The 26,459-nt window shown below is 60.1% G+C and overlaps 1 protein-coding gene across 2 annotated transcripts in view; it reads right to left on the reverse strand.

The window, feature by feature from the left end:
• LOC117647006 overlaps window positions 1-26,459 on the reverse strand; it is a 69,422-nt gene that overhangs the window by 21,767 nt on the left and 21,196 nt on the right. For both annotated transcript variants that reach the window (XM_034388485.1, XM_034388484.1), the window contains exon 2: window positions 6,795-6,853. The gene's annotated coding sequence lies outside the window, so the exon portion shown is untranslated. The remainder of the gene's footprint in view (window positions 1-6,794; window positions 6,854-26,459) is intronic.

Here is a 26,459-nt window from a genome sequence, read left to right on the forward strand (position 1 = left end):
CCGCGGCGCGAGCCGGCCCGCGGGTTGCCTATGCTGGGATTCGCAGGCGTTCTGGTGTGCCGGCCGTCGGCCCACTGCTGTTTCTATTGTTGTTGCTCTTGTTGTTGCTCTTGTCGTTGCTCTTGTTGCCGTGAGGGGAGGGGGCAGTCTGCAGAGTGTCGTTTCGCGCGCCGTTTTTCGGCAAGTTTGACTCCGCGGTGCGCTGTGCTGCGCTGTGCTGCCCTGCAGTGCCCTGCCCTCCGCCCCCGACGCCCCGACGTCCTTGGCACGGTCCCGAAATCAGCGTTGCAGCTGTTCGGCGGCGGTATTCAACAAGGTCTTATCCTCTTAGTGCAGGAACCGCCCTCCCCCTCCCCTCCCCCCTCGCTCCCCGCTCCCTCCCCGCTCCCCTGGCACACCGGACGGGGGAGCAACTTGGCCCTAAACTTCTCTCATCAAAATCATCTCGTCCAACAGCAGAGGTGCTCAACGAAAATGTGCTTGCCGGGAGTTGGGGACGACGAGCTCTAGCGAGCGCCGCTGCAGGGCTGGATATGCGAGCCAGTGCGGAAGGTGGTGATGATGGTGGTGGTAGTGAGAGTGGTGGTGACGATGTGGTGGTGATGGTGATCGTGGTGGTGATGGTGGCCGTGATGGCCTATTCTCGAATGCGGGCTGGGTCCGGCCACTGCTGCAGCATGCTGGCCGGTGGGACGTGTGGCCGACATGCGTCCGGCGTGCGACGGCTGACAGACTGACAGGCCAAGGAATGTTAAACGACCCCCGTGCGTGCGGTGAAGCTAGAGGGGTTGGGGCCGGTGGGGCCTGTCCATGCACTGCGTCCGAGCCCTAACCTAATCTCGCTCGGGTAGCCGAGTTGATGACAAAGGGGGGAGGGGTAGAGTATTGGTGTAATACTTGTGCGGCGCCAAGTCGACCTCCCGGACTACCCTCACCTGGCCGGCCTCGGCCTGGCCCGACCTGGCCCCGGGCGGGTGGACCGACCTGACAGACCCCGGCTCCAGAGCTGCCCCGGGGCAGGCTGGCGCCGTCCGTTTAAGGACGCCCCTGTACTTCACGCCTTTGTGGGCGTTGCCTCGGCGTTGCCGGCAGACAAAGCCGAGAGTCGTCGCCTCGCTCTGTCTCCCTCGCACCTTCCGGGGCACCCCATGAGCGCGAGAGAGACTCTCGGAATGACTCTGCTGGCGGTGCCGGCGGCACGAGGTCGTCCCAGCCTTGGCCGACGCTCCACGGCCACGAGAGACTCTCTGGCTGAGGGTTCGCAGCGCCCCGCGCGCCCCGGGCCCGGGATGCAGGGCCATCCAGGGCCATCCAGGGCCATCCAGCACGCCGCCGCCAAGGAAGCGGCCTCTCTGTCTCTCTCACACTCGTGGGGCGTCGCGCGCGTGAGAGAGAGACAGACCGACGGGACGCCCTGCAGGCTGGCTGCACTCCAGCAGGAACCGCAACGTAAACGGCGCCCTCGCTCGCACTTGAGCCGGCAGACTCGTCTGTCTGTCTGCCTGTCTGTCTGTCTGTCTGCCTGTCTGTCTGCCTGTCTGTCTGCCTGTCCGCCCGCAGACTCACACCGGCGCGATGCTGCAGCCCCCGCCGAGATGGATGGCAGTGTTTCGCTGAAGCAACCGGTAGCAAAATGGCCCCTCCCTTCCCCCGGGCCGCGGCCGCGGGTCCGGACCAGTCCGGGCACTCAGGCCGGGCTGCCGCCGCCGCCGCCGGCCTGGTGCTGCTCCAACTCTCTTGTTGCGACTCGTCCGACAGTTTGACATTGGCGATTTGACCGATGAATTGAGCTTCACTTGGCCCCACAGTTAATTAGAACTCGGGCGGGCCGCGGCTGGGCGGGCAGACGGGTCGGCCGGGACGGCCAGACCAACTGACTAAGGTTGCGCACAAACAACCAGTTGAGCTGAAAGGCTTCGTTGGGGCCCATGGAAACCGAAGCAAGCTGGCAGGCAGACAGGCAGACAGACAGGCCGAAACAGACAGGGGAAATCGGCCAGGACAGGATAGGCAGGGCAGCCTGGACAGGCGAAAACGGATAAATGAACAGACAGACAGAACAGACAGACTGCGGAACAGACACACAGACTCATTTCCCTCGGGCTCCAACTTTTCCGGGGCGGAGTGTGAAGTTAGCAAAGTGCAAGCCACGGATCACTGCGTCCTAGACTGCGGTTTCGACGGCGTCCTCGACGGCGTCCTCGACGGCGTCCTCGACGGCGTCCTCGACGGCGTCCTCGACGGCGTCCTCGACGGCGTCCTCGACGGCGTCCTCGACGGCGTCTTCGACGGCGTCCTCGACGGCGTCCTCGACGGCGTCCTCGACGGCGTCCTCGACGGCGTCCTCGACGGCGTCCTCGACGGCGTCCTCGACGGCGTCCTCGACGGAGTACTAGACTGCGTCGGCTGCTGGCTGTCTTCGTGACAAATTGTTCGGGGAACTACTTAGTTGGCGCGACTCGCACGCGTAATGGACAGTCGGCCCGGAAGTGGGCCGGAAGTAGGACCGGAAGTAGGACCGGAAGTAGGTGCGGTGGTCCCTCGCCGGGCCGTGGCGTGGGTTCAACACCCGGTGGTGACTCCCGAGGGGGACGTAAAAATTTGTTCGGCTGTGGAGTTGGGGCTGCGCCGGCTGCGGTGTGCGCAGCGAGCGCGTGGGGGCACCGATTCTCCCCCAAGGCGAGACACTACTCTTCCGCACCAATCCCAAGGGCCAACCGCCGTGAGCAGCGCCAGTTTCCTCCTTGGACCAAAATATCTTTTATACCTTCGATTTACGAGTGCACATTTGTTTTGCAGCCTGAATCCACCAATTTTACCTGAGATTTCATTCAGTACAGTATTTTCTTCAATTATCAACTAACTTGTAGTGAATCCGACGAACCTTTTTTGAGAGAAACCTCCGCGGCCTCGAAGCGCGGCTCCTGCTCTGCAGCTCTCTTCCGCGCCGGTTTGTTTCTTCGGGCCGCTTTGTTTTAGACAGTGCACCCGCGCTAATGACCCAGTACCGCTTCCCAGCCTGGCGTAGCCCCGGCGCGGAGGGAGCCGACAAAAAGACGTCAACTTTCTAAGGTGCCAGAGCGCGCGGAGGAAGACCCGGAGTCTATATCATTCCTCCTACCTAAATGTTCGCCTACCTGTCTATTTCGCCTACCTATTTTTCGCCTACCCAATAAAAATATTGAATAAAAATATTCAATAAATATTGCCTTTTTTCGCCTACCTATAGTTCGCCTCCCTAACAAAAAAATTAAATAAAAATATTCAACAAAAAAACGAAAAAATCGGCGGCAAAAAGTGGCAATACGAAAGTCTCAAGGAGACCCGCCGATCAGCTTCGGTGTTCTTATGGGAACCGGGCCTTCATCCGACGCTCCCTGCCGCGCAATTCGACAGATTAGTGGGTTCGTATTGGGCTGGCCCACCCGAAGTGCGCGCGGTTTCTGTGGTACAGTGAGAGTCCAGATTCAGAGGCCTTACCTCAGAGGGGTCACATTGGGTATTTGAACCCGCGACCCCGAGTGCCGAGTCTAGTCAACTCCTCTACCTGACCGCTCAGCCACCGAACCAGCTTGTCGGGGGCGATGTCGCAACTCCTCTTAGCTACCGTTCGAGAAATCTGGTCCCAAAAAAAGGTACCTTGAGCGGTCTCGAACCCGGGACCTGCCGCTTCCCACTTCATGCTCTTAACCACTGAGCCCCCGGGACGCCATGGCACCCGGCCTGCCTGCGCTGGTACCAATTTTCTCTGGATATACCTCGCAAAGCAATTGTTGCCGAAAAAATTGTATGTACTACCTCCCAAACCCCGGGACCTGCCGCTTCCCGCAACATGCTCTTAACCACTGAGCCACCGGGACGCCAGGCACCGGCCTGCCAGCCCCGGTACCCAATCTTCTCTAGATATACCCCCCCAAGAAATTGGGTCGCCAAAAAATTTAAACATTTTACTGGTCCCAAACCCCGGGACCTGCCGCTTCCCACAACGTGCTCTTAACCACTGAGCTACTGGAGGTCATGGTGCCCGCACTGCCAGCGCTGGTACTCAATCCTCTCCGGATAGCCCCCGTCAAGAAGTCGGTTGCGTCTGCCAAAAAAATATGCTCATGGCACTAGTCTCGAAGCCGAGACCTGCCAGTCAGGAACGCAGCACTCTAACCACTGCGCTACAAAGTTGCTACGCACGGCGCACACCCCATCGCCGAAGTTATTATTTGTCCGCATCAAGCAAGATGGGTGGCTATTGAAGTTTGGCGTAGTTGAGGGGGCATAGCAACCTGGGAGCCCGTGGTTAGAGTGCTGCGTTCCTGACTGGCAGGTCTCGGTTTGAGACTAGTGCCATGAGCATTTTTTCGGCAGACGCAACCGACTTCTTGACGGGGTCTATCCCGGGGAGGATTGAGTACCAGCGCTGGCAGTGCGGGCACCATGATCCTCCGGTAGCTCAGTGGTTAAGAGCACGTTGTGGGAAGCGGCAGGTCCCTGTTCGGGACCAGTAAAATGTTTAAATTTTTCGGCGACCAATTGCTTGGGGAGGTATATCTAGAGAAATTGGGTACCGGCGCTGGCAGGCCGGGTGCCATGGCGTCCCGGTGGCTCAGTGGTTAAGAGCATGTTTGGGGGAAACGGCAGGTCCCGGGGTTTGGGACCGGGAGTACATACAATTTTTTTGGCAACCAATTTCTTTGCGAGGTATATCCAGAGAAGATTGAGTACCCGCGCAGGCACCGGTGCCATGGCGTCCCGGTGGCTCAGTGGTTAAGAGCATGAAGTGGGGAAACGGCAGGTCCCCGGGGTTTGAGACCGCTCAAAGGGAATTTTTTTGGGACCAGATTTTTCGAACGGTAGCTCAAAAGGAGTTTCGACATCGCCGCCGACAAGCTGGTTCGGTGGCTGAGCGGTCAGGGTAGAGGAGTTGACTAGACTCGGCACTCGGGGGCGCGGGTTCAAATACCCCAAAGTGACCCCTCTGAGGTAAGGCCTCTGAATCTGGACTTCACTGTACCACAGAAACCGCGCGCACTTCGGGTGGGCCAGCCCCAAAACGAACCCCCTAATCTGTCGAATTGCCGGCAGGGAGCGTCGGATGAAGGCCCGGTTCCCATAAAACACCGAAGCTGATCGGCGGGTCTCCTTGAGACTTTCGTATTGCCACTTTTTGCCGCCGATTTTTTTGTTTTTTTTTTGAATATTTTTATTTTAATTTTTTTTTTTTGGGAGGCGAACTTAGGTAGGCGAAAAAAGGCAACTTTTTTGAATATTTTTTTTCAATTTTTTATTAGGTAGGCGAAAAATAGGTAGGCGAAATAGACAGGTAGGCGAACTTTAGGTAGGAGAAATGAAAACTCCCAAGACCCGCTCAAAATAACCCGCCTCTCCTCCTGCTGCTTGGAGTTGAGGGCCGGTACTTTGTTGCATCGGATACAAAGCTCTGGACTTTTTTTTTCTTTTTTTAGAGTGTAGGGCCGAGCGATGGCGTGACGAGGTGGCCTCAAAAACAGAGTGAAGGCGGTGAGGACGGCAGGGCGTGGAAGGGTGCGGACTTTACGCCGGCCTTAAAGACGCCAGCCGTGCGTCCTTCCTCTCTCTCTCTCTCTCTCTCTCTCTCTCTCTCTCTCTCTCTCTCCCCATGTGTGCGACCGTTTCTCGAGGTGCGCGACGTGGGGCTGAAAGCTGGAAGCTGGGGCCGAGGCCGCGCGGCGGACGGCGGCCTAACTCAGTATGATTCATAGTTACTGGGCCACTATCGCTGTGATATTGCAGAGCCCCGACGGTGTATATGGGCGAACCGTCGGCCCGGCCGCTCGGCTCGGCTCGGCTCGGCTCGGCTCGACACGGCACGGCACGGCTGCGCACGGCTCGGCACGGCCCGTCAGGCCGGCGGAAAGCGGTGCCATTTCCCATTCCCACGCCCTTCCAAACGCCGCACTATTTTACTCTTCTTAAAGAAAATAAAAATGGGGGAGTGTCGGCGGCCGGCCGAGTCTTTTGCCGCCTTTCCACGACTGGGGTTCGTCGTTTTCCCGCGCAGTCTTTGACTCCGCTTCGATTATTTCATCAGTCATGATGTGTTGATGATTTAATCAATAAGCGACTGACATTTTCACTGAGCTTCGGAACGAAATCCACTTGCAAAAATAACGTTTTGATCATCAACCTGCTGACAACATTTTTACTTACCTTCCCTTGCAAAAGTAACATTTTAATCAACAACCAGCTGACAACATATTTATGAAGCGTCCGAAATAAATCCTCTCGTGATGCACCCAAACTTTACCACTGGTCCACTAACAAACTGTTCATGTAGAGGACGAGAGTGCGCGCGCGTCTGTGTGTGTCCGTGACTGTGCGCGCTCCGCCCGATTAGTTTATCTGACGCACCAGCTTATGAGAAAAGCAAACTTTTCGCATAATTCGCGCGCGGGGCCGGCCGCGCGACAGGGCGTCGCGATACCGACCGGTGTTACGTGGTTACGTGCACGGCCAGTGCTGCAACACGGCTTATACGACTTCTGCGTCGACCGTCTGTCTGTCTGTCTGTCCGTCCGTCCGTCTACGCGTGGCACGACTTCCAGTGCGCGGAATGGCACCCCTGGAAGTGGCGGAGCAAACTGAGCAAACACACTGCAGGGGCATGGGAACCAATGGCAACAGTCTGCTGCAGCGGAGAAGAGCCAAAAGAAACTACTTCGCCATGGAAGAGGCGCGTAAAAAAAAGAAAAAAGGACGTTGCCGGGGCGAGTGTTTGAACCCGCGGCGTGCCGGCGCGGTTGGCGCGATGATGAGATACTTACATGGAACTCTGGGCGCGGTGTGTGGGCCCCAGCGTGGAATGCCAAACAGATCCGGTGACCTAAAACAAGGGAGAACTGCGTTACGTGCCTGCCGTACGAAGCGTCGCAAAACGTGCCTGGGAATGCGGGGAATCGAGTGGGGCAGGCGCGGCCAAAGTGTGGGCGCAAAGTGGGCAAAGAGTGGGAAAAAGTGGCAAAAAGTAGGCATTATGGAGGGCAGGGTGGTGCGCAGTGGAGTTCCATTTAGCGACTCTGGAGCTCAAAACGCGTCCGGGGTTTCGGCCGCCTGCGCCGGTCTTCCGGCCCACTGTGGGCGGAATGCGAGACGGGCAAGACGGGGTGCAGTTGGCCGGAACGACGAGCAGGCGCGTCGCGCCACTGGTTGGCATTTGTACGCAGTCTGGGCGGCGCTGCTGGTGCGCCAACCCCAATTCGACTGTGGAGGAGCTTTCGCGGATCGTGCTATAGCCAATGGGCTTGTGCGTGATGAGGATTTGGGGGCAAGACAGCGTTATGTGGGACGTGCTGGGCGTACCGGGGCGGGGCGGGGCGGGGCGGGGCGGGGCGGGGCGGGGCGGCGAGGCCTGCATTGAATGGGGAACGCCCCGCTAATTGCGTCCTGGGCCGCGCGTGACGCGGTGCTGACACGGAGCGACACCCGTCACCAGCCCCGACAGGATAAACAGAACGAGAAACGTCACAAAAATTATCAACCGCCCGACCGATCTGCAAGTTCGTTCGTTCCTTCTTTCTCTCTCTCTCTCTATCGCTTCGAGTGCCGTAATAACAGCTTGTCGCACATCGCTTGTCGCTGAAGGGACGAGGCGACAGACGGGCCGTTTTGCGCTGAGAGCTCCAGGTGCCCTTTACAACACTTTCGCCGCCCTTCTCTCTCTCTCTCTCTCTCTCTCTCTCTCTCTCTCTCTCTGCGGCAAACTCTTCGCGCGGATCACCAAAGTTTGTCGCCGAACCCGCAACAGCATCGCCACCCGGAACCGGCCCGGCCGAGGCTCCGGTCCGACCCGCTATCTAAACCGAAACCCTACACCGGCCGAGCGGCGACGCGGCCGAGCGGCCAAGCGGCGGCCACCCAAGTTTCCGCCGCTCTGTCTCTCTCGCACGCATGGGCCGTCCCGTACACGTGCGAGAGAGACAGAGCTGTGGGCGCGTCCGGCTATGGTTAACAGGCGCTCTTCTGGTCGGAAGAAAACAAGTGGGCAGGACACCGTTTTGGTTCGAGCTTTTTGAACAGAGACCCGCGGTGGCGGAACACACAGCCGCACTGTTGTACCCTCCTTTCGATCGGCTCTCCATCGGCTGGGCTCGCTCGGCTTGGTGTGGCTTCGAGCTTGGAACCGCCAGCCCGGGGCGGGCCGGGCCGGGGCAGGCTCCCTTTTGTTTACCTTGGCCGGCGTGCCCGGCGGCCTCTCCACAGGCCGGCACCACCACCGTGCCGAACAGCGCCGCTCTCTCGTGGGGCGTCCCCTGTGGGTGCGAGAGAGACGGGGCGGCGGCGGGCACCCCTGTCCCCGGCACCGGGATGGCGGGATGGCACCCGGGGCAGCTCGGCGTCGTCGTGTCACTCGCAGTCCGCCGCCAAACTTGCGGTGGCTAATGGGGAGAGGGAGAGGGAGAGAGAGAGAGAGAGAGAGAGAGAGAGAGAGAGAGAGAGGCCCGCCGGAGGAGTATCACCTGCCAGGCGATGCTATCCAAAGTGACGGTGTGCCCCACGGTGTGCCCCACGGCGGTGGACCCCAAACTATCCTTGATCCTTCTCTTTGAGCTAAGCAGCGCGAGCAACGCCGGCCAGTAGAAGTATAGTGTGCCGGAAGGGGGAAGGGGGAGGGGGCGGGTCCTCGGCCCAGAGGGTGATTAGAGATTAGGTGCCGACACCCTGGCACACGGAATTGGCCCACGTGTGTGTGTGTGTGTGTGCGTGCGCGCGGTTGCGTGTGAGGGTGGCATGGGGCATACCGCACGCCCACCCCAAGGCCTCCCTCGAAGACGCCGGGCCGCAGCTCGCACAGGCCCCCCTCTAGACCATAATATTGAATATCAAGGGGCACGGCGGTGGGGAGGGGGGAGGGGAGGGGGTAGCCAGGGGCGCGCCGCCCTTCACTTCACTTCGTTTTCCCAGTGTCGTCCCGAGCAAACATATAGTCGCCTGCCTTCTGAAGGGCCCCAAATACATAACAGTCGCAAAAAAGGGGGGGTTGATGCACGCGTTATCCAGCACGCAGCCAAGTGATGTGAAGTGGAGTCGGTGGTATTAGAGGTCAGGTTAGGTTAGGGTCAGCCAGCGCGAGCGAGGGGTTGATTGGCACGACGGCCCTGAAGACTCATTCCGAGAGTCGTTTTCGTCGCTCCGTCTCTCTCGCACCAATGCGGGGCCCTGTCGTCGTTGGCGAGCCCCACAATTGCCAACTCGCCGCGCGTCTCGAGACTGGCACACTGTGGGCGGCTTTTCTGCGAAAACAATCAACATCGCATTTGAATAAATCAGCCAAATTTGCAAGCCATTTCTTTTCTTTTCGCTCTCACTACGAGAGAGAGAGAGAGAGAATCCTTGCCCGTCTAACACGGTTTGGTGGACAGACAGAACACACCCGACACGCCGCACTGGTGAAGCCTCGGGCTGGAATTTAAAAGTGGGAGTGTGGACGAGGGCGTCTCTCTCGTCGTGAGTCTTCCTCGCGAGCCTCTCTCGCCAGAGTGTGGCAAAAGGAATATGGAGCGCGCCAAGAGGGAGGGCACGCCCATGGCACGGCTTGAAAGGCCAGGGTGCCCGACGACGGGTCCACGCCAGGGTCCACGCCAGGGTCCCCGCCGGGGTCGGCGCTTTTAGGAGTTTATAGCACACGGGGTGGTGGTGGATGTGGCGGGAGGAGGCGGGCCGCGCAGAGAGAGAGAGTAGAGAGAGAGAGAGAGAGAGAGAGAGAGAGAGAGAGAGAGAGAGAGAGAGAGAGAGAGAGAGAGAGAGAGAGACTGGAGCAACAGGACGGCTTCGCAGGCTTGCGAGGCCCTGCCGCGGCGGATCCATCCGACACCAGCCGACGCCCACCCGGCGGGGGGTCGGTTCCGTCGGTTCCGTCGGCCGGGCGCGGCGGACGCGAGCCGTGCTGATCCCGGTCGCATCCCCTCATCCGATCCGACCCGATCCGCTCCCCGGGACACGCCCTGCTCGCCCTGCTCCGAGCATCCCGCCCGCTCGGCGCCTCGCTCGGCGCGCTTGTCGGGAGGTGAACGGGGCGAACCGGCGTCGGGGATCGCCGGGGATTGTCGGGATGAGGAGGCGAGGGCTGGAGGCCGGGGCCGGGGCCGCGCGGACCCACAGTGGGCCGGAAGGCCGGCGCAGGTGGCCAACTCTTGGACGCGCTTTGAGCTCCAGAGTCGCTAAATAGGACTCGAACCGAACGTGTGACCCCACCAACGGACTGCTCTCCGAACGAGGAATCCATTGGTGGGGTCACACGTTTTGGTTCGACTCTGGAGCTCAAAGTGCGTCCACAGTTTTGGCCGCCTGCGCCGGTTTTCTAGCCCACTGTGGGACGGGCGGGCCGGCGAGGGGCGAACGGGCGGACAGGCGGGTCAGTTCCGGGGAGGGAGGCCTTCACAGGTCCTTTTCCTTGACAGGGCCTCGGGCGAATTTAAGCACCACGCTGGGCCCAAGTAACCCTACCCTGTCATCGAGACCGATGCCGCGGAAAGAAGACCATATCGAGCTAGATTGCTCTTTGTTTTTATTGTTGCCGAAGAGAACAACTGTCTCGGGATCGAATCCCAGCGGGGGTGTGACATTTGTTTGTTTTTTTTTCTGCACCCCGCGCACTCAACTAACCGAGCTGTGTCCTACTGTACTACTGATGTGGGTTCGCCAGCTGCGTCGGTGGAGGCCAACCAGGCCAACCAGGCCAGCCAGGCCAGCCAGGCGCCGCCAGGGCTTAAATTTTCTTCCGCAGCACAACAAAAAAGGGCGGGGCACATACTTGCAGACGCAGCAAATCCTCTCTGGCCACGCCAGTGCAGCAAGTAAGGCAGGAGGCGGGTGGGCAGCCAGGCAGACAGGCAGACAGGCAGACAGACAGCCAGAGCAAGGCTAAAAGCAACAACCTGACCCCGACGGCGGCCAAAAGGACCACAGAATAACCTCAGGGAGACACGAAAAAGGGGGCCAAAATGAAGAAAATCATCCACCTCTGCGCGCGCGCACACACACACTCACACACACAGAGGAAGGGCCCGGTGGCCATGCAGCACGCGTCAATCCTATTTGGCTGTCCGACAGGCCTGGGAGGTCTGAGGCAAGGGAAAGTCCTTTTCGGGGCACGTCCCGCCGCGTCCCGCCCTGACTCACATCCGGGGCTTTTTGATTTGACGCGCGATGCATGCAGACGCCTCTTTTCGGCTTGGCTGGCCTTTCCCCCCTCCCCCGCGCCTAATCTGCTTCGCCCAGAGCCCCCCCCCCTCCCCCTTCCCCCCTGGGGCCTCATCATAAATCCGGAGCACTGACGGCCCGTGAAATAGGTGCCGTCAAACTCATGCTTTCGTGCACTCATAGCGCCGGCGCGGGGCGGGGCGGGGTGGGGCGGGGCGGGGTGGGGCGGGGCACCACCACGGAGAGGGGTAAATCTGGGGGAGGGAGGGGGGGGGAGGGAGACAACGACAAAAGAGAGAGGCTTGCGGGAGACAGGACTCGAGTGTGTGCGTGTGTGTGAGAGAGAGGGTGTGTGTGTGCGAGAGTGTGAGTGAGTCGAGAGGACGCCCTGGTTGGCTGCGCACCACACAGAAGGAGGAAGAAGGAGGAGAAGAAGAAGGACCTGTTGGTGATGATCGAGTAAGCAGTGGCGGGGGTCGCAGCGTCGCAGCGTCCGAGGTGGCCACCAAGCCGAGCGCAAACCGAGTTTCTACAGCCTCAAGACGTACTCCGTCCGAGTTTAAAGAGAAAGGCGCGGCGAGGTGCGTCGTTGTTGCAGTCGGGACGTCGTCCTTGGAAGTCATTCAAAGCGGGCCGGACGCTTGTGTTCCGGGCCAGCCGGCCGGAACCGGAAACCCGAGGCGAAGCCGAGCCAAGGCCCAAGGCGCGCGCAGGCGGGTCAGTTTGGCCTCATTCCGCGAAGCCGAGCGCAGCGCGCAGCCAGCGTCACAGAGGCCAGCCTGGGAAAAATAATTAAAAGTCCGGCTCGTTTTACAGGACAATCTGTTTGACTCTTGCAGCGGGGAAAACTGCGCCAGGGAGGCAACTCAATCTTCAACTTTATTTTTTCGGTTGGTTCGTGTTGGCGGTAATTGCAGTTCGGTTTCGGTGGAGTGACTTTCTTTTCTTTTTTTTTTCGGCATTCCCCGTCGCCACGGCAACCGGGTGTGCTGCCGCAGCGGCCGCTCGGACCGGAAATGCTCCATCGGCCGGGCCAAGGGCTGGGCGTTGGAAGGCCTGACAGTGATATCCGGCCGTCCGGGTGCTCCCAAGAGGGCACGCACACACACACACACACACACACACACAAGCGCGCGCCAAGGTCCTTGCGTCTCCAAAAATAAGAACGCACTGCCACTATCCGGTGAGCAAGAGCCTCTCGCTGCGCTCGGCCCTCAGCCCACAGTGGCCCTTGGTACCGATGTCGTGGACGAGGTTGACACGACGCAAAGCCTCGAGCCCATCCGGCCGCCCCGCCCCGCCCCTTGGTGTGGACTTGGAAAACAGCTTCGACCCGCCGCTTCACCCTTGACGCTCATTTCTCTGTTTACTTGCCGCTCCGTAAAATATGCAGCGGCGAAACAATTTTCTCAGTGGAAAAGGGGAGGGGGGCGGACGGGCCGCGGGGAGGGGGGGAATGTGGAGAAAGTACCCCGTGGCGAGTTTGTACAGTGGCGCAAAAACAAAGCGGCGACACGGAGACACTATCAGAGAGGCAGAAGCTAGCAGCCCCCCCCCCCCCCCCCACCCCTTCGGCCTTCAAGCCTTCGGGTCGCCCTCACCGGGCGGCGGTCTGTGTTTCACTTGGATTACCTTGACGGAGCGGCGAGACACGGAAAGGGAGGGGTGGGGGGGGGGGGGGGGAAGGTGAACGGGAAAGCATGAGGCGAAAATGAAAAAATAAAAATTAAGGCTGACCACTAGTCACCCCGCATTTAAATACGTATCTATTTTTTGCGGTCTATTCTTTTCAGTTTGGGCGGGCAGATTGCGGCCGGGGCGAGGCTTGGAGCGAGGCTAGGAGCGAGGCAGCCACAGGTCCCCCGCATTGGGCGGCCGGCAAAGAATAGGCCACTGGGCGGCACGACGGAGCAAGCGGGGCTCGCCGGATCAAGCGGCCCGATTTGTGGGGAAGCTGCGGACTCGTTCCGAGAGTCGCTTTCGTCGCTCCGTCTCCCTCGCGCTCACGCGGCGTCCGGTAGGGGTGCGAGAGAGACAGGGCGATGAACGCGGCGCTCGGAGTCAGTCTGCAAGCCGTGGCCGAGGCCGCCGTGGAGGTTGGCCGAGGCAGAGGGGCGCGGTGCGGGGCGCGTCGGCAACCCATATTACTTCCTTCCCAAAATATTGCCGGCCCCGGCTTTTCCTAGGGGCGGCCATGGGGGCAGTCAGGCCAGTGCGGCGGCGGCCGCTCAGGGGTTGGGAGAGGAAGGCTGGCTCAGGAAGAGGCTCGGGCGAACGCAGTCCGGGCGGAGGACGACGCTTGTTGGCCATGGTCAGTGCTATCTGCCCGTTGCTGGTGTCTGAGGCCGCCAGCGCGATGGGCCGCTCGTTTAGATGACTAGCCTTCGAGAGTCCTTCCTTCTTCGCCTTTCTTCGAGGACCTCCTCGGAGCCCTTCAAGGACCTCCAGGGACCTTCGGGCTCCGTCGACAGGGACCTTCAAGGACCAAGGACCGTCAACGGGGTCTTTCAAGGACCTCCAGGGAGCTTCGCCGGCCGCGGCGGGGTCCTTCGGCGGACCTCCCGGGTCGTCTTCGCCCTTGCCGTCGGCGGGGGCCTTGGCGGCCGGCGTCGTCCTTGGCGGCGGCCTTGGCGTCGTCCTTGGCGTCGTCCTTGGCGGCGGCCTTGGCGCGAGCGGATGGCGAATCCCGCCCAAGTCTGATGGATGGCGATGGCGGCACGGCGGCCGCGCCCCATTGGGGTCGACGGTGGCGCCGCCTGCCGCCCAAGTGCGTCGTCATCGCGCAGCCCGCGCGGCGCGCAATCATACATGCATCAAGCGCGCTGCAGCGCCGGCAGCCCCAGGAATAGATCAAGGTCGGTACAGCGATGACGCGGCGCTCCGGGACGCCGTCATCGAGGCCACGGTCGTGGAGCAGCATTCCCAGCGTCGTTACTCCGCCGCTCTGTCTCTCTCGCACCTGCACGGGACGCCCCGTGCGTGCGAGGGAGACACGGCGACGGGAAACGACTCTCGGAATCAGTCCGCAGGGCGGCGAGGGCCGAGGCCAGGGCGGTCCCGGCTTCAAATCGGCGGATACCTCAACGCCGCCCTCAGGCAATTTGCCGGACGGGCGTGCCTTCAGCGTGCCTCCCCCCACCACCACCACCTTGTCAGCCCGACCCCGCGCCCCTGGCTCCCGACCCATCAACCACGCCCCCCCTGGGGTAATTTTCCCCCTGCCAGGACGGGCGCGCTCGCTGCCAGAAAACGCCCCACTGCATGTCCAGTGGTTTGCCTTCGCATCGGACGTCTCACACACACATACACACAGTTGTTGTTGTTGTTGTTGTTTGGTCGCGCCGGCGAAGCTAGTCCAGCCGCCAGCTCGCGGAGCCAACAGATCGTCCGTCAACACAGTGTCGTGTCAAACTACGTCCGCGTAAAGGCATGGCGGCGTAACCAACCCCCGGGTGTCTTTGACGCGCCGCGCTGCCATGGTGACCCGACGCCCCGCGCCCTCACGACCCTCTTGGGATTTAATCAAATTTTAATCTAGCCTCCTCTGAGACTGGCCGGCCACGCGACGGACGGCGTGGGGGACGGCGTAGTCGAACGCGGGAGCGGCATCAAGTAATGCGACACCGGCGCCGGCGGGCGGCGTCCTCGCCCCAAGCTCGAGAGCGAGCCGGGGACGCACAGTGGACGGCACCCCGTCCTGAACCAAGATGAAGGGGACGCCGGACTGGAAGGACGCGCCGTTTGCACCAAAGCATCCTTCCAAGAAGCCGCCAGTGTCCCTCCGCTCCAGCCAGCGGCCAGCGGGGGACTCCTTTACGAAGAAATTAATGTACACGTCAGTCAAAAGAGGCAGAGCGCGCCATGAAATATTCAGCTTACACCTTCTGTTAAAATATGATGATTTTAGCCACAGCTTTCTTTTTTCGGGGGGCGAGGGGGATTTTGTCGTGATTTCCAAGGGATGAAAGTTTCCTGAAATCAAGCTAGAGCTGCTACTCACTTCACACTTTAGAATTAGATTTCTGCTTCTGAGACAATGATAAACAACGTTGTCAGGTCAAAAAAATCGGACAAGAATCACAGACAGTAACGGAATCATGACGGCGAGTTTGCCGAGCCGTAGAAGGAAATCCCAACTCTGGGATGGATATTGAAACGGCACGCACTCAAGCAAACGAGTCTCTCTCTCTCTCTCTCTCTCTCTCTCTCTCTCTCTCTCTCTCTCTCTCTCTCTCTCTCTCTCTCTCTCTCTCTCTCTCTTCGCGTTGCGCCGAACAAGTTGCTAAAAAGTACGGGGCCTGGGCCACACCGAGCCGGGCTGCCAGCCAAATCAATGACAGAGGCTGCAGCACGCCTTGCCGGCCTTGCCGCCTCGCCCGGACCGGCCCGCGCGAGTTTGGCCGAGTTTTTCCGTTCCTTTGAGGGCGCCCTCAGCCCATCTCCACCCGGGGCGGGGCGGGGCGGGGCGGGCGGGGCGGGCGGGGCGGGGCGGGGCGTCCCGGCGGCGTGTCTGGCCGGCGCCCCTCGCCGAGGACCGCGCCGGCCGAGGGCCCTTAGTGCGGAGGGCATTGAGAGCCCCGAATAAAACCACATCCAATCAGAGACGCGGCCGCGCGGCTGTGTGGACGCGGCCGGGCTGCGTGCCGACGGAACGGAACGGAACGGAACGGAACGCGGTGAAATCCCTGACTGGCAAGCCGCGCGGCTCGCCACGGCCCGGCGAGTCCTTTTAAGGCGAGGGCGCGGCTCGAGGCGCGGCGAGGCGGGCGGTCTTTTCAAAGTGTTGAAATCGAATCTCATCGAGGTTGGTGAAAGTTTGCGCGTCGCGGCCGCGGAGGCGCAGCACCGCGCAGCACCGCGCATCGAGTCAAAGCAACGGCGGCGGCCCTCCTCGCACAGTGGGCCAGAAGACCGGTGGAGGTCCACTGTGCGGCAAGGCCGCCCAGCATCGCAGCGGCCAAAGAAAAAAAAGAAAGGTTGGAACGCAACAAGTAAGTCCCGCCACACTGCGAGCCGCCGCGACGCGCGAAGCGCCGAGCAAGGCGAAGCGAGGCGCTCTCGGCAGCACAAAGTTTCTCTTTATTGGGCCACGCAGCCATTATGCGCGTGTGTTGCTGGATCGTGGATCATCAGCCCGTGGTGGAAGGGGGAGCGGGGGGTGAGTAATGGTGATGACGCGCCACTGGAAAAGGGGTGCGAAAGGGCTGGAAAAACGTGACGTCACAACGATATTTTTCAGGTCCAAAACAATGGAGGAGAATCACAGTATAATGGAATGGAGTCATTATCATGGGCGGTGGTGGCCGGGGGGGGGGGTGCTAAACTGCCGAACAATAAGAATGCGCCCTCATTAGCAGGCGGCTAGCTATAAGTAGCTTTCGGACCGCGGTAATCGGCGGGGCAATAAAGCGTCCAATCAGACGAGAGGGGGGGGGGGGGCACGGCGACGCGGCGACGCGATAATGGGGACTCTTGCACCCAACGGTGGCGCCGGAACAAAGGCGAAATCACCGACTGAAAATGAGCTGGAAGCCTTTTCGCGCCAGTCAGTCAGCGCACTGTCAAACACCTTCAAAAAACTGATTTCAGCATCACGATGAAACAGCAGCTTGTCGACACAATTTTTTTTGAGCAATGCAATGACCCCCCCGTCCCCCATCCGTTCGTTTTTTGTTGTTGCTTGTTTGTTTGCTTTTTCGACCTCCCATGGAAAAACTCAAAACCCACAGTGGCGAGTTGGCTCCCGAGTTTGACCACAGGCGTACGCGTTTCTCCACAATCTCCACCACAGCCCTTGCCACAGCCAGCGCCTCGCTGCCTCCCGACTAATAGGGAGCGATTAAGTTGTTGAGGCGTCTTCCTCGGGACTCTTGCGGCCCCGCCCCGCCCCGCCCCGCCCCGCCCCGTCACATGCCAGTCGCGGCGCGGTGGCTTGTCTTTGTTGACAAAGTCGGAGAACTTGTTGGCACACGCACACAACACATACACACACACACGCACACAGCGCGCGCCAGTCGGTCCACACTCGGTTGACACAGGAGACACGCCGCGACACCTCCGCGTGAGTAGGAAACATATTGACCTTCAAACGCCAAAGGGGCTTCGCTACCACGCCGGCTCTTGAAATATGGACAGGCTTTTGGTTTTGTCATTTTTTTGTGGGGCTAACTATTAAATATTTAAGAATGAGTGTGAAAATTTGAAAGTATCATTCCAAACTTGTGTGAATATTATGGATTTTTCTGAATCGCTATATTTGGATATTACCCGAAGCTCGCGGATACGAATGGGAGTATTTTGCGGTGTGCGGATAACCCTTGGAGTGAATGCACCCTCGGGAGGGCCCTATCGGTGTAGACTTTCCTCTCGGCGTGTTTGCTCCACTTCGGGTGGAGTGCGCGCGGTGCGGGGCGCACAGTGGGCCAGAAGACGGCGGGCTGGCGGGCCGGGGAGGAAGAGTCGTGTGTTCCTGACGGCGCCGCGGACTCCATCATTAAGAAAGGCGCCGCCGCGCCGCGGACTAACGGCCTCAAAGTTTTAAGGGAGTGTTTCGTTGCGCGGGAAAGAAGCTGGGGCGCCCCGCCCCGCCCCGCCCCGCCCCGCCGCGCTGAGTGGAGCATGCGTGCGGCGCGCCGTGAGGGATGATGTACAGGGCGAAGCGCGCAACCCGACGGCGACCTCCCCCTCCCCCTCCTTTTCCCCTGTCGTTATTTATCGTGGGTAAGCAGGTAGGCGGTTGATGCATGGCCTCGCCCAGGAAAAAGTCAAACCGATTTCGCCGCTTGCCGACCGCCGCGCTGCCGCCGCGGAAATAGTTGCCAACTTTGTGGCCGCCGAGTCAATAGCTGCATACATTTTTCAGAAAGAAAAAGGAAGGGTTGGAGAGAAAACAAACGGGGTGGAGGAGGACTGTGGCAATCCCGTCGTCGACTCCCGTTTTCGGCGCGGCGCACCTGGCAGTGTCTCTCTGAGGTGAAGCCAGCGACCGTGATTTCAAGTGGAGCGCCTAGTGGCTGGCGCCCCTCCCCGCCCCGCCCCGCCCCGCCCCGCCACGCCCCACCGCGTGCGCGCAAACTTTCTCTGGGCGCGCCATTCTTTTTCTGGGTTTTTATTCATTTTCCCTCGGCTGCGATTTTAATCAGAACAAGACGGAAGTGGCGGGGGACGGCCCCGATGGCGGCCTTGATGGGGATCAGGCGGGGCGGGGCGGGGCGGGGCGGCACGGAGAGGCGCGGATTGAAAACTCGATGTTATTCCGTGTTGAAAATCCCTGGCGTCTTGGTTTCCAAACTTTCGGCGCCACCGGCGCGTCCTCGAGGACCTTCACTCGGCCGAGAACAAGAAGACGGCCTCCGGCGGGGAGCGCACAGTGGGTCGGACGACCGGCGCCGGCGGCCAAACCTCCAGACGCGCTTTGAGCTCCAGAGTCGCTAAACAGGACTCGAACCGAACGTGTGACCCCACCAATGGATTCCTCGTTCGGAGAGCAATCCGTTGGTGGGGTCACACGTTCGCTTCGAGTCCCATTTAGCGACTCTGCAGCTCAAAGCGCGTCTCGAGTTTCGGCCGCCTCCGCTGGTCTTCTGGCCCACTGTGGAGCGTCCTTCAGCGAGGACACGTCGTCCCCGCGGAGCCCTCGCGCGACGATACACCCGAAAACAGCCAAACTGCCATAATAACGCGGCAACGCAATTTTCTGTGAGTAATCTGCCGTGTAACTAAGTCCCCGCCAGGGCATATTTCAGCCCCGAGATTTGCGTTTTCGCGTGTTTTTTGTGTGTTTTTTTCACACGTAATTGGCGCGCGGTCCCGAGGGGTGGCGCGAGCGCGGAACGACGCGAGAAGATTGCAATATCGCGCGGCGAGTGACAAACGGGCAAGGCGCCGACTTTGGCACTGACTGACATAGTGGGCCTCACAAAGAGGTGGGCCTGCCGACACGACGCCTTGAGCCAATCTTGGTGTTTCAAAGGCAGTGCCGCCGCGCCGCTGGATCAAAAGTTGTTCAACAGCGCCTTCAAGGCTGCGGCGCTCGGTCTCTCTCGCACGCCGCGCGGGCCGCCCCATGAGTGCGACGAGGACTGCGACTCGTCTGATTCAGTCGGCAGCGGGCACTGCCCGGACACACCGAGGCCTGACTTGATCAACTGACTTGATTCCCCCCCCCCCTTCTCTCCGCCCGCTCTTGCTGCTACTTGTTTAAATAGAGGGGGAGGGTGGCACGCGGGAAGTTTCCGCAAAAGAGCTTTATAAAAAAAGTTATGAGGTGCTCGGTGTACTTGGCGGTGCCCAGTCTCTCTAGCCCCTCGGCTGCCCTCGGCCCCTAGTTCCAGTTTTGGCCCCGACTTCCGCACCTGCCCTGGCCGCCCCGCAGGCTGAGAGTCTCTCTCTGTCTCTCTCGCACTCACGGGGCGCGCCGTGTGGGTGCGAGAGAGACGGGGCGAGTCAGTCCGGGGCTGCCAATCCGGGCTGGCGTGCCTCGGCGTCTGGAGGGTGAGTCCGATTCCGGGCGCCTCCGGGGCCACTCCGGGCCCCCGCTAATTCCTCCCCTGGCGCCCCTTCACCCCCACCTGTCTCTCTCGCGCCGCCGTGCGCCGCCCCGCGAGTGCGAGAGAGACAGAGCGACGAATGAGTGCTGCCGCTTTCGGCCACTGCAGCCTTCCCTCCTCCTCGGTGGAGGGCGCGCTTTTCCCCGAGACCCTCTCAGCCCGGCGGCGCCCGGCGGCGACAGCCAAAAGGATCGATCTCCGATTCGATTTCTCGAAGTGACGGACGCGCCGAGTGCGCGCAGTGCGCGGAGTGGGGGCAGTGATACCCTTTACCTGTGACTGGCTGACTGGGCGGACCGGCCGGAGAGCCCTCCTGATCCATCAAGTAGTGCGGGGGCGGGGAGAGAGAGACGAGGTGGGCGGACGATCCGTCAAGAGCATGGACTGGTTCCCGCCACCGTCTCTCTCGCACCCGCACGCAACGCCCCGCGAGTGCGAGAGAGACAGAGCGACTTGCTGCACCGCCACGGAAGGAGTCCGCCACCTGTGGAGGTGGCCGAACGACGCGGCCGTCGGACATCGCGGCCTCGTTTGATGTGACTCAGCTTGCCTTCCCACGATGCACTACGGAAGGGTGTAGCGCCCGCAGAGGCCGGGGTAGGCAGCACGCCCGGCACGGCGGCCAGCGGGTTGCCTATCGTCGACTTGGCGGGCGCCCTGCCCGGCCCTGCACGCGTGCAGTCCCGTGGATATCTTTCTTCGGCACGCGCGCGCCTACACACACACACACACACACACACACGTGAGCCCCTTATCTGAGTAGTCGCATCTCAAGGCTGTTGTGCAAATAAATACGACCCCCCGGCGACCTCCCTCCCCCCCCCCCCCCGCCTCTTCGCCCTGCTACAGCGCTGCCCCTCCTCGTGGAGAGAGAGAGTGTACACTAAAGCGACCGCCATTGACCATAAAGCCACAAAGACGGGCCACGGAATGAGGGCATCGCAGCGCAGCGTCTTGGGGCATGTACGCGACTAATTTTCGTCTTGGCTGTTTTTTTTTTATATTTTTTTGTTGCGCGGCTAATTTTCGTCACACGTTCGCTTCGAGTCCCATTTAGCGACTCTGGGCTCAAAACGCGTCTCGGATTTTGGCCACCTGCGCTGGTCTTCTGGCCCACTGTGTACCTGGCCTGGGAGCGGCGCGGGCCGGGCACGGGCCCACTCTGGCAGGGCGGGCCGGCCGACTCGGGACTCGACATGGTTCGCTGTAAAGAAGGATAATCCAGGCAGCCTGGCGCAGCCCTGCGCAGCCCGGCAAACCCTTCGCCTGCCTCGCCAGCCTCGCTACCGAGGCCCTTATGCGATCCCAGCCGAGCCGAGCCGAGCCGAGCCGAGCCGAGCCGAGCCGAGCCGGGCCGAGCCGAGCCGAGCCGAGCCGAGCCGAGCCGAGCTCCAGCTCGACAAAGATCAAGAAGAAGGTCTGCGCTGATCCCGCGCCGAGCCGTTTGTCGCCGAGATGCTCGTCAGAAGGAATCGGCGAGGCGGGCAGACCGGCCCGCCCCGCCCCGCCCCGCCCCGCCCCGCCCGTCGGATTCAAAGCGTGTGACGGGACTCGAGACAGATGGCGGGCGGCGCGGGCGGCGAGCAGCGCCCTCCGCCGGAAAATTGGTCTTCACCGAAAGGGCGCGCGGTTCGAACGAGACGCGTGTACGCCACACCGCGGGGCAATTACCAACCGTCCTCGTTACAGCGTACAAACACACGCGCGTGATCAAAGGCAAGTCTGAAACAGTCCCGCAGCGCCAGACCGATTCCGGAGAGTGTCGCTCCGTCTCTGTCGCACTCACGGCGCGCTTGAGGGTGCGAGAGAGACAGAGCGCTCGCCGTGAAAAGAGCCGCCCGCGACGATGCGCACCCCATCCGCCGGGCAGCGCGTAAGGGGAAATCGCCGTGAATTTCGGTGCACGAATCCAATGAATTTCAGTTGAATTTCGATGAATTTTAGTCCCGCGAGTGCGACAGAAACAGAACCTTGCAGGTGCGTGGTCGGCCCCGCGCCCCGCCACGGCCACGGCCACGGCCACCCGAAGGATGGCACTAACAAGCTGGGGTGCTAATAAGGGCTCAGGGGCCCAGTGCGTCCCCACCCCGGTTCCTTCCGCGGGCCTTGCGCAACAACAGTGGCCCGCCTAAACTCGCTCTAATCCACAAGCGAAAATGGCTGCAACTGGCGTTTATTTTCTCCCCACTGCCCCGCACACTCCCAGAATGGCCTTTTGTCCTTTCATTTTGACTTTTTTGCGCTTTTGTCTTTTACCAAGAGCTATTGTATTTTTTTTAACTGATTCCTCTTTGCCGTCTTCGCCCGTCGCAAGCAGTTTGACTCTGTGTTCCCCCGGGTATTCCCCTTCTTGATGTTGCCAGCTCCCGTTTTTAGTTTGCATCTGTAATGTGCCCGGAACAGTGTTCCTCCCCCCTCCCCCTCCCGTGTTTGTCAAACTCGCTACCCTCCCCTCTTTCCAATGCCACGTCCTCTCCCTCCCGAGAACGCTAGAGGTGTGCGAATTGTCCAAAACTGAATCAAATCTACTTTGGGCTGAAAAGTGTTTTTTTTTTGTCAGAAACAAAAGGAAATGTAAAGGAAATGCACGCCGCACCAAAGACTGCGCGAGCAACGCGGAGCATTCACGGAGAGACGCCGCCGCCCACCATGTGGGCCGAAGTAAGGAGGACACGAAAAGGGGAGGCAAGAAGAAGAAGAAGAAGAGCCGTGTGCCGAGGAGGTGAAGGGTGCGGCAACGGGACGAGCTTTTTCAAAGACAGTGCGCCTCGCCAGACCCGGCCCGGGGCGAGGTCCAGCCGCCTGAAAAGAAGGCTAAATTAGGTGCAATCGAGCGAGAGGAGAAGCGAGGGGGGGGGAGGGGGAAGGGGAGGAGGGCAAGGAGTTGCTAGGGGCGGCTAGGGCCCCTCTCCTGAGCACACCTGTTCGAGGCGTTGGCCTAACCTACGCTTGCGCGCCACTAAAGCCTTCAGTGTAGCTTCGGCCGGCTGTTACGACCTCCGCGAAAGCGCAGAGAGAGAGAGAGATAGGGTCGGATCAGTCGTGCACACTTGCAGCTACCGCCCGAGGCGAAGGTAGGAGGTATTACCTACCGTCAGGGTTGGTTTTTCTTTTTTTTTAGGTTTTTACAGAGCTTTGTAGGGAGAAATAACGGCTCTTATCGCAGTCGGCAAAGAAACGAAACGACTCTGTCGATTAAGAAGAGCCACGCGGACGCGTAGAAGGTGCGCAGCGTGCGGCAGTGTAACAATCACTCCACTCAATCGGTGGATGGCCGGGCCAGGCCGGGCCAGGCCGAGCCAGCAGACTCACTCCGAGAGTCATCGCTCCGTCTCTCTCGCACTCGCGGGGCGCTCCGTGCGGCTGCGAGAGAGACAGAGCGACGAGGACGGCTCTCGGAGTCAGTCTGCAGGCAGGCCGTGCCTTGCGGCGTGCTGGTAGTGGCGGCAGTAGCGGCCTTTGATTGGGACCGCAAACGGCTGTATCAGGCCGCTTCATAGCCACCTCCAAGGGCCTGGAGCGGGGCCTGGAGGAGGGCCTGGAGGACGGCCTGGAGGAGGAGGGTCGCAGCTGGGATAGGGCAGAGCCGGCAGAGCTCAGAGGGCTTGCCGTCCTAATGAAAGGGTTTCCGCTGAGAGGCCCACCAACGCTTAATGGGAAGAACACCGGCCGATGCGACACGCACTGGCCGACAGAGGGGGACAGAGCTGACGGACACACAGACAGATTGGACAGAGCTGACAGACACACGGAGCAGACCCACAGACGGGGAAGACTAGCGTGCGCAAACCTCGCAACGCCCCGCAAGCAGGACATCGATGGGGCTCCGGGGAGGGCCTTTAGGACTCGGAACCTGGAGGCACGCCAGCAAGCGCTGCACGGCGGAGCGCGCCGAGCCAGAGATAGGGCAGAGCGGCCAGGCCCGGCCAGGCCGCGCGGACAGACGCCCTAAGCCCCCATAGTGATTCAGGCGACCACATAGTTATGGTGATGGCCCCCGGCGGGCCCGAAGGGGACTAACGGACCCATTCTCCGCCATCTTAGCGCCTCATGTCAGGGCCGCAGAGGCAGCGGCTGCGCGACCGTGGGAGAGTGTGATTATGTGCGAGCGTGTGTGCGCAGTGCGTGTGTGTGCGTGAGTGTCCAACATTAAGGCAACCAGAACCCAACCGCCACAGACACAATCAAGTTGGCTTTGGCCACTGCGTACAAACGCAAGTTGCAAATTGCCCCAAATCTTTTTTTAAAAATCCAAATACCGCAATGTATTTATTTTTTGATGAATTTCCGGCAGGTAGAGCTAGCACAAGAAATTCATTACGAAAAACGGAAGACTTTGGAAACCACCGACGGGGCTTCGGAACGCACTTGCCGCGATTTTGTAATTTATTTTTGACGGTGAGGAGTTGCCGCTAGAGGCGGCAAGCGGTGGCAAGGCATGGTAATATATGATATGCTTCGGGCCGGGCTGGCCGCTGGACTGGGAGAAAAAAACACGAAAAAAAAGCGCGGAGGGCACCTCCACAGTCAAATCGCCGAGTCGGCGATTAATTTTCGCGCAACCCCTCATCAATTTAAAAACAAAATCCACAAAACCACGCTATCGGCTCCATTCTTTTTTGTGGGAGAACACCAAGCGTTCGGTAACGGCACGAACAGCATGAAAACTGTTTTACAGAAACGGCGTACTATTGTCCATTTATTAGTTCCACCGAAATCATTCCCAAACCAGTGCAGCGGGTGAAATGAGTTCCATGCGATTTTCGCCCCCAGCTTTGTCGGGATCAGCCAGAGAGAGAGGGAGGGGGAGGACGTGTTGACGGGAGTGGCACCCGCAACAACAGCAATCCCTGTTTATCGCTGTGTGTGCAGGTATTCCCTCCGGCCGGCTGCATTCGATTCGTGATTAAAGTTTGGCCCCACTCCGCACCGCTCCGCGCCGCTCGGTCGGTGCGTGCGTGTGCGTGTTCGATATTCGCAAGCAGCTGCGCCGACGAAAATGAGCATGTGACATCCAGCTGACTGAGCGCGCACGCGCTGCAGGATAGGGAGAAAGAAAAAAAAATTAAACTCTGCGAATCGCCTTGCGTTTTTTCGTTTTTTCGTTTTTTCTCGGCGAAGCGTGCGCTTGGATCACACCGTTAATCAACCCGCCAATGGATTCCAAGGCTGGCAGTACAGTTTTTTATAGCTCTTTTTTTGCAGCAGCAGAAAGAATTTAACTGACAGTGAAAGTTTCAACTCACACACGTTAGCTGCTTTCAGATGCCCGTCCACGAAAAAAGATTTTTCTTCGGTTTCTTAATTCCGTTTGTGGAAACACATGTCGGCGCACGCACCACGCGCGCGCGCACACACACACACACATCCTAGCCGCAATTAGAATGGGTCCCAATCTGGTAACGAGCACAGGGAATTGGGGCTCCAGAGGAGTAAAACTCATCGTTAATTACCGCAAAAGGAGAGAAGCGGTGAGAGCGGCGTGGCAGAATCCTTTTTTTTTCTTTTTCCTTTTAATACGAACTTTTTATTTCACTTTTTTTTTCTTTTTTCCTACTTTTTCCTAGCGGAGATCGCTTCCTTCGGATCGTGTCTGCATCCAGGTCGAGCCACCTCTCGGCTAGGACGCTAGAGGCCGTCTCTCGGCGCCGCCATCACCGCTTGGCCGGGGGGTGAGGGGTGCGACCTCTCTAGGCCTCGACGCGTTCAAAGTAATCCAGGCGGACAAAATGACGAAATGGCGCACAGAGCCGCCTGGCCCTTTTGCCTTTGTCCTGCATTCTGCACGCTCTTTACCGCTCTTTTTTATCGTGTTTTACGTTGTCTTTTTGTAATTTTTTTGCGATTCGCTTTTACAGCGGGGCTGCGCGCTAGCAGGGTGGGCCGGGCAGGGCCGGGCCGACTGTCCGCTGGCTGGCAGGTGTGGCAGGCACCTGTCAGTGCATGCATCCCCATTAATTATAACACGACGACGTAGAGTGACGCGTCACTGACGGGGCGACAGGCGGGGGATGGTGACGGACATGCCGGCTGATTAGAGACCGAGGGACACGCGGACGGACAGACAGACGGACAAACCAACGCCTTTTTTGTCTTTTTGTATTTCTTTTTCCTTTCTTTGTTCCCGTCATCATGCAAGGGCGGCAAAGACGTGCCGATAGTGCCGACGTTGTCCCAGGCCAGCAACTCCGGCCGGCAGCCCTCGCGGCCCCTCCCGGCGGGCCTATACACTGAAGGGGGCGGGGAGGGCGACCGCCACATTTGGACGCGTTTTGTCCAACTTTTGCTACTCCCCTTCCGCGACAGGGTGTCCCCCCACGCCATTTCGGAAACAGCTCCCCGAGCTAACTCCGAGACACTCCCCCCTCTCCCTCACGCAACAAGACGCACGGACACTGTGCCATGTGTGGACCGCGCAGCCTCCCCTTGAGACGCACACGCAACGGGCCGCCTTCCTTTCTCGGCAAAATCACGTTCGTAGTTATTAGCTTCGGATTGCGCCACTTTCAAATCTCGCGCGGCTGGTTAGCGGAGTGGCGTGTGCGCAGCACGCGCTGACTTTGACTCGCGACCGCAACGCTCATCAGGGCGAATGGTGGCTTTTTTCCCCGTTTTGATTGCGATCGGGTTTCGCTTTGTTGCATCGAGGGAGCGCTCGCTTGCCTCTCCGCTTGCCTGGATGCTAATCGCATGACTACCGGCTCAGTAGCCTCGCCTTATCCGCCATCCGCCCGGGCTGCC

This window comes from Thrips palmi, unplaced genomic scaffold, assembly GCF_012932325.1.
Source record: "Thrips palmi isolate BJ-2018 unplaced genomic scaffold, TpBJ-2018v1 HiC_scaffold_2, whole genome shotgun sequence".
Classification (NCBI taxonomy): Eukaryota; Metazoa; Arthropoda; class Insecta; order Thysanoptera; family Thripidae; genus Thrips; species Thrips palmi.